At 33.6% G+C, this 16,744-nt stretch overlaps 1 long non-coding RNA gene across 1 annotated transcript in view; it reads right to left on the reverse strand.

Annotated features, from left to right (window-relative positions):
• Positions 1 to 16,744, reverse strand: part of LOC145252393 (uncharacterized) — a 120,971-nt gene that overhangs the window by 13,909 nt on the left and 90,318 nt on the right. The window contains exon 3 of the long non-coding RNA XR_013863589.1: positions 16,091 to 16,302. This is a non-coding gene — a long non-coding RNA (uncharacterized LOC145252393). The remainder of the gene's footprint in view (positions 1 to 16,090; positions 16,303 to 16,744) is intronic.

The raw sequence follows: 16,744 nt of genomic DNA on the forward strand, positions 1-16,744 counted from the left end.
ATAATTTACCAGTGGATTAATGCAATAAAAAGAAAGGATTTTACTCTATCAAAATATAGCAGAGTAAGTGTTAAAATGTTTGAGATATTTAAAAAAAAAAAAAAAGCGCATTTTTATTTTTATTTTTATTTAATTATTTTTTTAGAACGTATTTTAAAATAAAAATGAAAGTATGTATATAAAAAATGAATTTTACATGTAATTTAAGTTATGTGCTGAAATAATAAATTATTATTTAGAAACTTATTTAAAATGGGGAGTATGGTGAAAATATTATGTACTTTCACCTAACAATTTAATAAAAGCGATATCGTAAAAACGGAATTCCTAGTTTAAATTATTCTAAATAAGAAAAATCATTTATCCTTTTAGTTCAACTATTTACGTGAAATAAATTAAACTTTTTTAAGTTTATGACCGTTTTTGTTATCCCAAAAGCTTATTAATAATTATTTGTGGTAAATGTCGTGGCCCTGTAGGTGTCAGAATTTTGGAGAATATATTTCCAAAATAAACTATTAAAATTGTTTTAAAAAAATAATAGAAATATTATTTTTTATTTTAAAAAAAGTGTTTACAAAATGCCAGCAATAAAAAAAAATATTTCTATTATTTTTTAAACAATTTTAATAGTTTATTTTGGAAGTATATTCCATAAAGAAAATAAACAGCCCACTTTAAACGGAGAAATTACGAGTTTTGTAAATGTTATTCGCAGTTTTGTGTTAGGGTTGTCAAAACTTACCCCAAAATTCTGATACTGCTAGTGGCGCTCTAAACGAAAATAACGTTTAAAATTACGGCAAACGAGTAGTTTTCAAGATATGAAGAAATGTTGGTTTTAAAAAATTGGGGGTCACCTTTTCTATAAAAATGTAACGTAAAATGAGCACCCACTTTATGGTCATCGTTTTTTTTTTTAGGGCGCTTTCTTTTTAACAAATAAAATCGAAGAAAAATGAGTATGGCCACCTTTATGTTGGGGGTTGGGAGTCAACGTACAATGAACACAGTTTAACGTAAAATGAGCACCCCCTTTCAAAAAGTGTAAACAGAATTTTTGTCGGGGAGAGGGGGTCAACTGTAGGTGCTCATTTTACATTTAGTTGTGTTCATTCCTACATCAAAGAGGCACTTCGCCTTGTTTGAGGCGAAAATGTAATTTTTAAAAAAATTGCTCGTTGCCCATGTAAAAAAAAAAAATGGCCATAAAGTGGGTGGTCGTTTTAGGTTGAATTATCCCCCCCTCCCTTTTTTTAACTAACATCTCTTTATATCCTGGAAACTACTAGTTTGCCGTTATTTTAAACGTTATTTTCGTTTTCAGCACCCCCGAAAACCTACAAAAGTGGTAATTTAAAAGGATTTTTCGAGGGTGAACTAATTCTGCACATTTACCTTATTTTTTTATTTTATCGTTTTTTGTCATGTAATTTTCTTTTTTTTATATATTAAGTCAAACATGGTACGATTTTCTTTTAAATTATTTCTTTAGGTATGTGAATTTCATTTTCGACCTGAAGACATACAGCGAGAGGCATCAGCATTTAATGAAAGGGCTGGAAAGACAATTAGTGTTAAATTAAAAAAAATCCCTATCTTAAGGATGGTGCTATTCCTCGAATATTACCAAACTTTCCCTCCTACTTATCGTCATCAACCACTTTTAGAGAGTTTCCTAATGCAGAGAAAATGCGTTTAGAAAATTCTGCTCTTAAGCGTGCATTATGTTAAAGTTTTTCTGGCCAGTTAGAGTTACGGAAGCGTAAAACTTTCCATAATATTGATGATTTAGAAAAAAATTAACGTTTATAGATAAATATTATTGGACTTCTATTAGGCAAGACAATACCATCATTATATGCCATATAAAGAGATGCCCATGCCCAAAAATAAAAATGTCTATGGTGATTGAACCGAACTTTGCCGTTAGAGTATTCTGTAGTGATGTGGAAATGAGTGCTATAGGGGAGTATAGAATTCCTAAACATGTAACAGAGGAAAATACTCTGCAGATTTTGATGGAAAACATGAAAAAAATGGACATCGAAGAACAGGAAATGAAAACTTCTAGTATAAGTTCTTTATTAAAATTAATCTTATCATTTTTGCTATTAGTGCAAGATGAATCATTTAAATATTTTAATGCCATTAAGTTCATATATGAACAAATTAACATAATGACAACGAATAAGGTTAATTATTTGAGTGAAATGATGGTATTTTCTTCCTCATTTTATAACTGCTCCCCTAGAGGGTACAGACTGTTAAGAGACACTAAAAATGTAATTTTACTATGCTATTCAACCATTCGAAGATTAACCTTATCAACTTCTATTAATCCGGTCATTGAACAACACGATAACAATTTTCTGATGTATATTAAAAGTAAGTTCAAGTTACTAATGCAGAATGACATCACAGTATCTTTACTTGTTGATGAAATACATCTCAAACCGTATCTTGATTATAAAGGTGGTAATATAATTGGCTTAGCTAACAACAGCAATGAACCTGCCACAAGTGTATTTGCTTTTATGCTTAGCAGTGTATTCTCACAATATAAGGATGTTGTGCATGTTATGCCAACTAAATGTCTTCTAGCTGAGAACTTATTTGATATAATTAAACGTGTAATAATTGGCTTAAAAGATATAGAGTTTAAGGTATTATGTGTTATAACAGACAATAATGCAATAAATAAAAAAGCTATGTCTTTTGTAGCCCATCAAAGCTTTCAATTGTATATCCCCATCCAGTTAGAACGTCTAGCCCTCTTTTCTTCTTATTTGACTCAGTGCATATATTAAAATGCATTAGAAACAATTGGCTTGGCCAAAAAGAGGAACGTAAATGCATGATGTTCCCAAAGTTTTGTTATAATGGAAATCATGAATTAGATAACATTCAAAGTGCTCCATTTTCTAGTTTACATAAACTTTATGCCCTAGAATCTCAATCACTTGTGAAATATTGCTATAAATTGACTTCAAAAGCTCTTTCTTCGACTAATTTTGAAAGGCAAAATGTTAATTTGGTTTTGCAAATTTTCAACGAATATACAATTCAAGGTTTGCTAACCTTAGGAAAACAGGAATGCTTGCCAAATTATGCAGAAATCGCAGAATATATTCAAATATTTTATATTTGGTGGACAATACTGAATGTGAAAACACTATATAAAGGTTGTCGACTTCGTAATAAATATGCTAATCCACTTACATTAAATAGTGATAATTATAGTTTCCTAAATATGTTATGTGACTGGTTAGAATCTTGGAAGAACCGGTAAGTTAACAAAGGAAACATATACTGCTTTGCACCATACTACTTACGCAATTTTAGAATTGACTAAATATTGTATAAATGTACTGAACATAGTGTATATATTACCAGGAAAGTTTCAGACAGATAACCTTGAGGCAAGGTTTGGCCAGTATCGAGAACTTAGTGGAGATCAGTATAATATATCGATACGTCAGGTGTATGAATGTGAAAAAAAACTCAGAATGTTGCCATTTTTAAATTGAACTTACCAATTAATAATCGAACAATTGAATTGATAAATTTAAAAGAAACTAACTGGAATGAAATGACGAGGGAGCAATAGTTACATGTTTATAAATTTAACATAGATGTAACAGAAGATGATGTTAATCAATGCAAGGAAGTACTTCCTGTTATATTATACTTAACAGGTTATTGCTGTCATGCAGTTTTCAAAAAACTGAAATGCAATAGATGCAAATATTTAATATCCGGGAGAGAGGCTGTTGAAGAAAAAGCTGAATTAAACAGCTACTTTTAGGGTATTAACAGAGGTTCTCTGCTATACCCAAATGATATAACTAATAATTTTGTCTTATATAATTATATAGTTATAAACAAACTTACAAAATGCGATTCTTTTTTACATTCGATTCATCAGAGAAAATTAGCCATGTACATAACTTTAAATATTTTGGTTGATCAAAATCGATTATTTCATGTTGACTCTTGTAATGAGGGTCACATTATTCAGAAAATTGAAAAAATGCTGATATGGTGTTCATCGAATTCCCTTATAAACATTTTTTGTCGCAAAGAGAATGACAATATTAGTATTTTAAAAAAATATCAAAAAAGAAAATTCAAACTTTTAATTAAATTCTACAACAGATTTTTGAAAAGTTTTAATATTCAATGTTTGAAAAATTTTTGCTTTATTAACTTTGTTTATACTAACATTTGTTTGAATTTAATTTTTAACTTATTGTTTATTATTCAGTTAAATTCATTGTTCGTTATTCAGTTAAACTAATTTATTGTTCGTTTTTCAGTTAAACTAATTTATTGTTCGTATTTCAGTTAAACTAATTTATTGTTCGTATTTTAGTTAAACTTATTTATCGTTTGTTTTTCAGTTTTGATTTTTAAAATATTGTTTTTTTGATTTAAAAATATTTATTGTTCATTTTTATTTATTTCTATTGAATAAACTTCAGTTTCATACACATCAAATCGTATTCCTTTTCTTTTTAAACTTTTTAACAACTTTTCTCCCTTTCAATTCGTTTTTTATTATTAATATTTTTATTATTAATATTGGATGAGTTTCAGTACAAAGTATCATGTTTATCTTTTTTAATCCAATTTTGAAGTTTTCTAATGCTTTCTGTAAAAAATGTCTGCTCAGTATCGACAGTCTGTGTTCCACTTATCTTGCTTGCTAAAACCTATGCCGATGACGTCATTTTTCAGCTGACAGGCCATCTATGACGATGGTCACGCTAAAGGCGCATAAAAGAACAGTCCATAAATAATTTAATCATTTGAGGCCCCTAACGCTGCTTTGCGATTTTACTTTCGGGAGAGATAGAGTTTGAAAATATGGAGACACACAGACAGGCATATAGCCTTTTATATATTAGATTAGAAACACTGATCTGGGCGAAAGAAATGCACTCAGACATGCGTAATCGGATTCCGAACACAACGCTAAACAATAGATACAAACACGAAGAGATAAAAGAAGACAACGGCCGAAATATAAAGATGAAGCCGAAACCATCGCTAATTTCACCAGCTTCCTCATTTCCATTTAACGCATACCTTGGAATGTTTACAGCTGTCTTCATTTTTGTACTGATGGGTTATTGCTTTTCAAGGCCCGGAAACAACTCGAGGACATGGGGTTAGAAGATTGTTGATTGTACGATAATTGCTTTCACGAGATGATTAGAAACAGTGGGTACAATGGATAACCTACCTATTAACATGGATATGAAAGTCTCGCAAAGAAAGAAAGGAAAGAAAAGAAAGACTCTCGTCGCCGCCACGAAATTTCTTAAACCACCATTGTGCTGTGCGTTCATTAGTTGTTCCTGAGCCAAACGCTCCGTTGATATCGCGGGCTGTTTCAACAGCTTTCCGACCTTGCTTAAATTGAAATAAGAAAATTGTGCGAATTAGCTTTTTCCCCCCATCTTGTATACAACGTTGTGAAAAGAAGACATAATTGTTTTAGAACAATTGTAATTCAAACGATTAGATAGAGCGAAAACCGCTCTTTAAAATGATGTATGAAGTGAAGGTATTATAACGGAAGCTTATTTGAAAATACATCATTTGAAATATAAGGTATTTATTCATGGTACTTTCCAAACAACGCATTGCATCCTGTTTTAAAAGTCTTTTAGTTCGCCATGTAGTTATTAAAACTCTGTTGTGTTAAATACGTGTTTTTTCTCCTCCCACCAGTCCTTATTCATAGTTGTCTTAAAAACAAGACTGAAACTAGGGTAAACAGTTCAGCTTTCGTCTTGCTTTCTTTCATTTTGTTTTTATTATTATTTGGATCCGGTTGCCAGAGAAAGGGCAGGGATAAAGGGACAGCCGAATGAGTAGAGAGAGAAAGAAAAATTTTAAGATGTTACACATACTTTGTAAATCTCTTCTATCCCGTAACGTATTCTGTAACGTATTGTAAATCTTCAACGGTGTCGTTTCATTTTAATTCGTTGTTTTGTTTTTGTTTTTGTTTTTTTACATAGGCATAATCACTTATCAAGGCCCAGAGACTAATCGAGGATAAGGGTTAAGAGTGTACAGTAGTCAATTGGACAATATAGTAATCGTTTATAATGGAAATACAGTCAATTTGTTAACTTAAGTGGAACGGCTCATCAATAACTTGTTTACGTTGGACGAAGACAACTATATTGTAGTCCGCTGGAAAGCAGGAAAACGGAAGACAATTCCATAAACATGCAGTTCTAAGAAAGAAGCTTTGTTCATGGAATCTACGTTTAGGTTTAGGCACAGATAAAGAATGGGGGGATTATTGATAGTGTTTTCAGCTAGACAAGTGTTTCTTGTGAAAGTTTGACGAGGCGGACCATAGATTGAAGCTCAGTCGAGCACTTGCTATGAAAATAACGATTAAGCAGAGACAAACTCGCAACATCTCTTTTTTGAGGTAGAGGTTGCAGGGAAGAGAAACGGACATCTCCAACGAGGCTACGAAGTCTATTTTTACTCTATCAAGGCAGGACAAGTCCTTTCTAGCAGCTCCTGCCCAGATGTGGCAACAGTAGTCCATCCTTGGATCTACGTGGCTCTTATATAGATAGAGAATTGCATCAGCAGTGAGATAGCTACTAGATCGATAGATGGATCCCACCATTTTTGTTTATTTTACTATTCACATAGATTCGAAAAAGTTGTCAAAAACAAATATATAACAAATAAATGTAATCAAAGACAAGATACGTTACTTTTCTACCTAACTAGATAAGTTTTTAATGCTTTTTTATTTAATGGTAAATGTTTATTCGGTTCGTATTACAGTGTTTATCGGTATATGTGAAAAAGACAAATCGCGGTGGGCTCGCTGTTGAATACGTTAAGTTTGGGAAAATGAGGTCAAACTAAAAACCTATACAAAATATTGTTAGAAATCCACTTGATAGATGCTACCGTGACATAAGCTTACAGATATTGATTGGGTTTCTGACAGTACTTTATATATTTTTTTAGTTTGAACGCATTTTCCGAAACTTAGCTAGAACTACACATCAACAGGGAAAATGCCATTTCAGAAATGGCCATCTCCTTGTTGATTTTGGTGCAGAGAGAACAATTCCCAAGGCGAGGAGCAGACCTTATAATAAAGAGTCCTTAGATTATTTGTCTCCACACGCGGAGAAAGACATGAGATTTTTTTTAATGTAAAATGAACCTGGCTCCCCAATAAGGGTAGCTGGATTTTTAATGAAAAACTTCCTATAGTCTTACTAGCCATTTAAGGATACATTTCTATTAGCTGAGAAGCTTTTCATATCTGCCTGACATTTTTGCCCGGCATTTTTTACGACTCTCCTCAATGGGACCATCATAATATGTAGATTGAAAGGGGGTTAAACTGACCTACCGAAACAAAAACACAGATGATGTTGATGCTGGCTTCCTTTTTCGGTGACGATGGTGTAAGTGGAGATAGTTATGACGTCAATTGCGGTAACTCGGGCGCGGATAACAACAGCGGTTCCTTATATAGCCTATTTAAACTGCCACATCCAAACTCTCACATAAAAACAAGATTACAGAAGAAAGGGGTCTTTAGTTGACCGATCCTCAACAGTCCGCTCTTAAAACCATATCAACAGGATGAAAACGTATAGAATTATCAATGTATATTTTTTTATATGTGCTAGCTGGAAAATTCGGCGTAGTCCAGGATTATATAAGGAACGTTATACATTTTTTTGACCAAGTTAAGGCACCACATTACCTTTTTTTTATATATATATATGTTACTAGCATGGGTGCCCGGCGTTGCCCGGGTGTTTGGAGGTGTATGCTGAGAAAAAAACAGTCAATTTTTTGTAACTTTGACCCCTATTATGACCCCTTCACGTTTATTGTTGTGGGCTCAAATCAGGTTATTAAGTTAGATCCATGTTCATGGAACTTATATCTAAAATTTCAAGTGTTTAGACCCAAAATTGTCGGAGGAGTTTGGTAGAGTTCTCAAAGGTCAAATCGTTGAACGTTGACCCCTTAATCTCCAAATTTCTGGCCAAAAACCGATCACATCGATTTTCCCAAATCTCAGTAGCCTGTATATAAAATTTCGAGTCTGTAGGCTTAAAATTAACAGAGTTATTGCGTAGGGAAATGTACACACACAGACACACAGATACACAGACACACAGACAGACAGACAGACACTTTCACTTATATATATATATATATATATATATATATATATATATATATATATATATATATATATAAGTGAAAGTGTCTGTCCATTTCCCTACGCAATAACTCTGTTAATATTAAGCCTACAGACTCGAAATTTTATATACAGGCTACTGAGATGTTTTCGGTGTATATTACGGCTGAAAGTGTATGCACAATAACATTAATTGGTCACATCCAGACACACCTGGCGTTTCCTTGCAGCAACAACGAATCCCCCTACACTCTTGCGTCAAACCCCTTGTAGATGGCTCTATTCTTTCTTATATATAACTTGCAGAGTTATCCAACGTTGCCCGGGATTGAATGATCAACGAATGTTTCACATTCCCATATTTTTATTGTCATCGAAATCGATTGAATCGGCCCTTTTTCAATCAAATCGATTGATTACCTACTTACATGCTTCCCAATCGCGATGCACCGAGAGGAAGCTTCACATGCCTCTCGCAGTAACTGTTCACGATATATTGTAGTCTACATTGCACTGTAGAGAACCTATTGTGGATTTTATAAAATTATCTTCATATGTAATGGCTTGCATTAAAGTTTAAAATGCAAAAGTCAAGTATCATGGTTCAATTATACTCTAAACAGAACCATTCCTTTCGAACGCGCCATTGTCATATCAAAGAACATACTGTTGAATTTATATGCCTAGCATTACTGGTTGTGCGGTGATAATGGCTTAAATTTAAGTTTAAAATGAAAAAGTCAAATATCATTGTGAAATTGAGCTTTAAACAGAAACACTCATTTCCAATGCGTCCCTGTCATATCAAAGAGCCTATTGTTAATTTTATATTTTAGGCCTTTCGGCTTGTGTGATAATAAAACTTCTAAAATGCACTTATGATGTTAGGCTGTGTAAGGTGTTAACTTTGGTGGTCAAATCGCCTGTTCCTTCTTTCATCGGATCAGTTAGATTATCGATTATCGATACTTATCGAAGGCATTCCGGTACAAAACCTACCTAAGAACACTACCAGGTACATAAAGTACCTCCGTGTGAAACTTCATAAAAATCGACCTAGTCGTTTTCGAGTCTATAGTGAACGAACTATATATATATAGGAACTTTATATACCAGTAGAAGTAGGTAGATTTTTAAGTTATTAATAAGATAATAAAAATTTAAATCGTCGTATATACGATCTTAGGTGCAAACGCAGACCCAACAATGAAGATGTGCATCCTTTGATTGAAATTTAGTATACTATTATCTATATAATTATAAAACTCAAATGACCTTGTAACGGGTGTTGTACCCCAACATCCGGTTTACGGCTTCCGGTTGCGCAGGCGTACATAGACAAAACCCCATAATGTGACATGATGCGGACCGAGCGATGCCGAGTGACCTTGCTAGTCGACACGAATTCAGAGAAATTCGCACGGCTGAATTCTAATGATGATGATGATGATGGTGGTTTGATGTTGTTTTAAACAGAAATGTCTATGGGATTTTGTCAGAGAGAGAAAAAACAAATAATTGTTCTTATCTTATTGTTAGAAATCCGTTACCAACGAAAGGGTTGTTTTTAGACCCTCTGTTGAGCGATATGAAGAAATCCAGATTCTTAAGCTGACAGCTTGAGGTGGGAATCGGGAGTGAGGGGTCGCCGCCAGGCATTGTCGACCTGGGAGTGACTAATTGCTCCTAATTACATGATAAGGAACACCTCAGTGCAATGAGGCTTAAAAATGGGGATAGATAAAGCCGAAAGGAGTAGAAATCAGGGAAACAAAGAGAGGGAGAGGAAAGGAAAGAAAGAAAGATTAACTCCAAAAAGGTGGACGGAGGAACGACTGAGTTGATAAAAACAAGACACTTAGCTAATTGGTGTCTGTTTTTCGCTGATCCCTTTCCGTGGACTGACGGTAGATGAAGAACGGAGAACTTGGTAAAAGAAACAAAACTGCCAGCCCCCTAAGTTGCATGACTAGGCCAGTCTGTAACTATTATTTGTAAAGTCAAAGACAATAATCAATTCTATGTTAAGAAAAACCAATTAAGTTTTGACTTTCTTTTCTTTGATTGGAACGCCGTTGTGAATGCAATATATTTCTCCGATAGCCCAGGTGACGGTTAGAAGCTGATTTGAAAGCGGAACCGGAGAGCGACTGACGACGACGGCGAAGACGAATTCGACCACTAGACGAAACCACGGGTAACACCACAGGTATCGGCTATGGGTGCATTCCAATCACGAGCCTATGCACCTTAGCTGAACTGCACTGGAGGGGTTACGATAACAGCATAAAAAAATAAACACAAATCGCAGGACCGGTTTCGTTCGAACAAACGGACGTCCTTAGAATAGCGATTATCTTAAATTTATTGAATAAAAAACTTCAAGATATGGGAAGCAAACGCAAAACGTGATTACAAATAATACGTATAATCATCAACCTGTTTCATATATACGATATATATTATACTAAATAATCAACGCAACAATAAAGCGTATTGTTTTACTGTGTACGTTTTCAGCGTCCCAATATTTTTTCGCGTTTAAATTATCCAAATAAATAATTTTTAATACTTTCTGCTTTTTTACATCGTTCATTTCCGTATTACGTTTAAGTTATTTTAACACAATTTTCTTACAAATAAATCTACTTTGACTCGTTGACAACCATAAGAGCATTTTACAACGACGATTTACCCACCGCCTTCATTTTTTAAAATTTATTCTCCATTTTTTAATACACCTTTCTTAAAAAATATTCATACATTTTCTTAAAACCATAAATTTTCTTTTACACTGCCAACATAAATAAATAACCCTGAAAATATCTTTTTTTTTAAATTGCGTTAAAAATAAATAATCAGCGCGACAATAAAACGTATTGTTTTACTGTGTACGTTTTCAGCGTTCCAATTGTTTGGGGGGTCGCGTTTAAATTAAAAGATAGATCAAAATTTGAATTTAACTTTAAGTATTATGGTATCTGTTCAATGCACATTTACCTATAAGTATGGCAAACCACTTACAATTCAATGGCTGTAAGTTTTTTGTTTTTTTAATAAACAATTATAAACAGGACGACTCATAGAAATCTATCTATATTCTTTTTTCATTTTAATATATTTTCATAGAAATGTTTTTTGTTATGTCACAAAAAACTATTTTCTTTAAGTCACAAGTGTCATGTTCATACATTAATTCTATAGCTAACATAACATACTGACCCAACGGGTCACGGGTAGTCTAGTATATTATATATGGTTATAAGTGTCTATTTCCCAAACCCTAGATTGGCACGTCAATAAAAAAAAACTGTGGACCCAAGGTTGAGATCAGGGAAGGAAAACACAGAACCCGGATTAGGCGTAAGAAAGATATATTAAGTAAAAAGGTTACAAGGATAGGATAAAGGGTAAGCATTACTATCCGGTGGTAACTAATATGGGTAGTAGTACGTGCAGAATTACAGTACTGCCACCTGAGAGTGTTATCTCAGATCGTAATGTAGTACTGGAAGAGTTAATGATGCAGGTAAGTTCCGATCTGACAATACAAAATAATATACTATGTGCGTATTTGGCAGCGTGGTATTGTGTATGTTTGTTGGTTTATCTTATTCTTGTTAGTGTGGATACAGATGTGAGCGGTCTTATGAAGGCTAGACATGAGAGTCATTTGATCCTTCCTGTCTCTAATTAATGGTTGAATATGGTTAAACTTGTCTCATTTTTAATTAATTATATATATATCCCTATTAATGTAATGTTGTGACCCTTTCAGTTGTGATCATAGCGTAGTATCTGTGTTAGCTGTAGAAAACATGACCAAGGGTCAAAACATTATTATTATTATTATTATTATTATTATTATTATTATTATTATTATTGATTCGAGCGATGGCGGGTCGCTGGATTGATTATTATGATTAGAAAAATAAACAATCAAATTGGAAAAAAAATGATTGACAAATAATATAATAATATCGTAAAAGGAATGTGAAAATAGATGTAAACATGATTTTGGGTTTGCATAAACAAATAACTAGATTGGGTTACATCAACTGTTGGTTTTTGAGACACGTAATGAAACACGTGATGAAATGTAGATTTGGGGAGATTCTAGGAGTTTTTGGTTGAACATCAGAGAGAACGGACGACTCAAAAAGGGTCTTTCAGTGGCGCAGGGAGCGAGGTCATTTCAGGCAGCTAAGATGTACGAGAACATGTAATCTCTGAAGATGCCGACCGGATCATGAAAATAAATGTTCGTAAATAATTCAGGTATGTGTTATTTACACCTGTTAAATGAACTGTTTGTCTACAACTGTTTTGATACGTCAACGTCAATCGTTTCCTATTAGAACTATTGCATAAATGTTAAAATATGCACAAAAGACGATCAACTAAATTAGGCACCGCCAAAAATGGCCGAAAAATAAAGTTGTTGTTTTTTAAAACGAAATTACATTTATTAAAATCCATTATTTCTGAGTAACTTTTTTTTTCCAGAAAGATAAAACCCTGAATTTTATCATATAGGAAACAGAATAATGTAAAACTTTTTCTACTATTTTTAATTAAATTTTAAATGTTAAATTTTCCCAAAAAGTTAACAATTGACATTTTTTGTCTTGCACAAAAAACGTACATAAATATTTTTTAAAAAAGGTTTTTGAAATAATTCATTTATTTATTTGTTGTCTAACTAAGATATAGGATGATTTTCTATGGGAATATGCAAAAGTATTATAATATAAGTACCTGGATTTCAAATAATTCCACTTATTCATATAGGCAACTAGTTACTTCGAATCTATATCGACACTGTTTACGCTTGTATTCGGTAAAAAGCAAACTATGGAAGACCAAGCAGGCCAAAAAAACTTATTTTTCAGTAACGAAAATTTCAATGTATTATTAACGCTGAGGCTGGCCAGTACCAGATGGGTGACCATTTGTATGAGTTTGTTGTTTAATGTGTATGTGTGTGGGGGCCAGGCTCCACAAAATGGGGGAGGGGCAATTTAAAGCAGAATGAAAAAAAATATTTCAGCGCGTTTGGTCCACCGTAGTCGAAAGGCGGCAAACGTTTTCAAACGGGATCGAAAAAATGATGCTATTTTTAACACAAAGGGCGCAATATTTATCGAATTTTTTTTGTATCGATTCTTCAAAGCATGCCCTGTTTAATAATGGTCATGCATTATTCGGCTCGCTAAAAAATAATTGTTAATTTATTTATCAAAGATTTTAAAATGCCTTTTTTCGTATAAATATTAAAAAAAAATATTTTTTTTGTTTTGCTTAACTTAAATTAATTATTTTACTTAACATATTCACCGAATTTCACACTTAAAACAATTAAACACAATCGAAGTTCTGATATTCAGGCGTCAAAATAAGGTATGCAAACAATTTTTTTTTTTAAATCTATAATTCTGTCCCTTACAACAACACAATATGTTGTGTTCGGTTTCAGATGATTATTTTAAGCATATTTGTACCACCTCAAAACAAGGGAGTTTTGTAAGTAAAATAATATATATATATATATATATATATAAATATCGTTTATGAAAAATAAGTACACTGTTATAAAGTTCATTCTTCTCTTAATAATCGCTGAAAATTTCGTATTGATCGGATAATTAACTGATTTTTGGTAGATTTTTAAAAAGACGGTCCGTCAAAAAGTACTTACCTGCCCCCCCCCCCAGTTTTGGCGGTGCCTAAACTAAATGATACAACGTATATACATACACGCATTTACACGTACATTAATATACAGATAAAAAGATAAACCCCACTATTCAACGTATACGTCGTTAGAGAACGCATTCATACACCTGCATATTGATTGCTAAATCAATCTGGCATAAAGCATTCATTCTAAATCAACGGGCTATAACTTTTACCCTCGTTTTTAACAGTCTACAAGGTCTAGTTGTTTATAATATAATTTACAAAAAAAAAAAAAAGCAATTAAATTCTTTATCAATCCCGGATGTCTGACTGACATTGAATTATTTAGCTGAGATAGAATTTCCTGTATTCTTTAATCGAATAATGAGGCACGCATTGTATACAATTACACAAAACTCGTTTATTGAATCTGTGAAAAAAACATGGACGTCTTTCCAGAATGGATTTAGATATTGGCGACAAATATAATTGCGTTTTCTAAATTCGTTTACATGATTTAGAAAGTCGTTTAGCAATACAATAATTGGTTTGTTATCCGCCTTCTGTCCGGAAGCAATGTTGTAAGATTGGATATGACGGCGTTAAAAAGTCTTGCAAACAGAATCCTCTTTTTCCTTCTTCTTCTCCTCCCCCCTACCCCTTTTTATCATCGCCATTATCGTCACCATCATCATCATAGCAATATAATGATAAATATCATAAAATCTTTCACTTTACACGTTGATTAACCACTGCAGTTAATGAATATGTGTTCCGTTGCATGACTAGGATCTCTACAAGCGCGGTTGCTTAGTTTGACTAGTGAACACCTGTATATTTTGCTGACTGTCTTTTTAGCCTTCGCTTTTGCTCAGTTCAGGGTAGCCCAGTTCTTCCTTTGGGAGACTCGCTCCATCTAACAGATGTTTGGGTTCTCGGATAGTTTGCGTTCCAATAATTACATCCGTCAGCGTGATAGTTCTGTGACCGTGTGAAAGCAAGGTTTCTTTGATCACGAAACTGCCTCTTGATTGTCCATGGTTATATAGAATATGTCTTCTATTATTTCCCTCTTTGTGTTTCTTACATAGAAATCCCTTCGGATATGGAGAAGTAAAATTGCGATGCCATCCAATCGGTACACAACTGGTAGTTGGGTTGGTCTTTTCCACATAAAGTTAGATTAAGTGTAAAATCGAAAAAATGCTGTTAAAAATTAGACTGTCAAGGTATAACATAATGGCTAGGAAGTAGACCGTGTCATGTAGGGATGAGACTTGTCAAATTTTCCTCTTTGGTAAAAGGACATAAATGATTCGGAAGTCATTTTGTAGCTCTCTTCTCGTCCCCATCCGATAGCGGTCGAAAAAAAAGCATAGGTATTATGTCTCTCAATCCTGACGCAATCCTCTATCTGTATAAACCATAAGATGGAATACGTTTGCCACATCTGGATAGAAGTATCACAGAGTATTCTTTTCTGCATTGGCAATGTACAAAAACCGACTTCGAAATCTAGTTGGGACGTCTTCTTCTCTTCCCTACAGCTTCACAAAAGAAAAATTGCTAGTATTTTTCTAATCCATCGATATTTTCATGATAGGTGCTCTACTGAAATCTACATTCATAACAAAAGCTCGTCTAGCTACAACCACTGTAAATAATTTTCTTTTTTTCTCATTTATGTACTTAAGCATAACTTCGAAGAGCAAAGTTTTTCCAACAAGATGCTTCTAACTTCAAAATGGTCGTTTTTAGGTCTAATGTTAACCATTCTCCTCGACTCGCCCCCTTAAATAATCAAATTTCAGTTTCCACGATTGCTACTAATTCTCACAGGTTCATCACCTGACAAACTCATTAACCTTTATTCTCGAGTGGCTTTTGGGACGCCATAAGCAGCCAGTCGTTAGTACATCAAAATGTAACTTTGCTGTGCTGTAAAAGAATATAGTCACAAAATAAAAAAAAGCACTAATACTGTTGATGTTTTTAATTGTTACCATGTAATAGAACCAAAAAGAAAATTATGGTAAAAAAAAAAAAACGGCAACGTTGCCGCACTTTCAACACTCTATGTTCTGCTATTAAGAACCTCTCAACTGCAAAACACGACGCACAGCTGACACAACTCGTTATTTTAATAGTCCAAAATCTGACTGCAAAACACGACGCACAGCTGACACAACTTACCACTTCAGTAGCCAAGTCCAAAATCCAGCGCCAAAACACGACGCACAACTGACACAACTCGCTACTTCAATAGTCAAGTCCAAAATCCACCTCTTCTGAAAAATTAGGCTCTTGTTAAACTCCAACCGGAAGCATCTGATTTGCATATTGGTGGACATTTCTTTTTTCCTTCTTTTATCTTCATTTCTTACGTCTTCACGGGGTCTTACAGGCTGCCGAAAGAACAGGTTTGTCACAAATTAAATCATTTAATCACAAAAAGAATAACAGGAATCTACTGCTCTATTTTTTCGACGGTCACCACCACTGTTATTTCTACATTGAGCTGACTATCTTCAACGTGTCAACAAGACGGGCTAACAGATGAGTTTGAATGACCCCCTCACCCCACTTCCCGATGTACAAATTTCTTATTTGACACTGATCGACTACTTGAATGGTACCTCATTGAATGTTAGAAACAACTTACTATGACAAAGTGCCGGAGCCTTTCGGAGGATTTAGGGTGATTAAATCGCTAGTATGTTTTGAGGTAACCGCGATGGGGAAAATTAAAATGATGTCTGCACGAATCTATAAGAATTAAGTTTAAAGATATTGTTTAGATTTCTCAGCTTGTCGGCATATTGTTTAGCTTGAATATTAACGGGCGAG

The sequence above is a fragment of the Euprymna scolopes genome, chromosome 29 (genome assembly GCF_053919585.1).
Source record: "Euprymna scolopes isolate OS-2025 chromosome 29, ASM5391958v1, whole genome shotgun sequence".
NCBI classification, from domain to species: Eukaryota; Metazoa; Mollusca; class Cephalopoda; order Sepiida; family Sepiolidae; genus Euprymna; species Euprymna scolopes.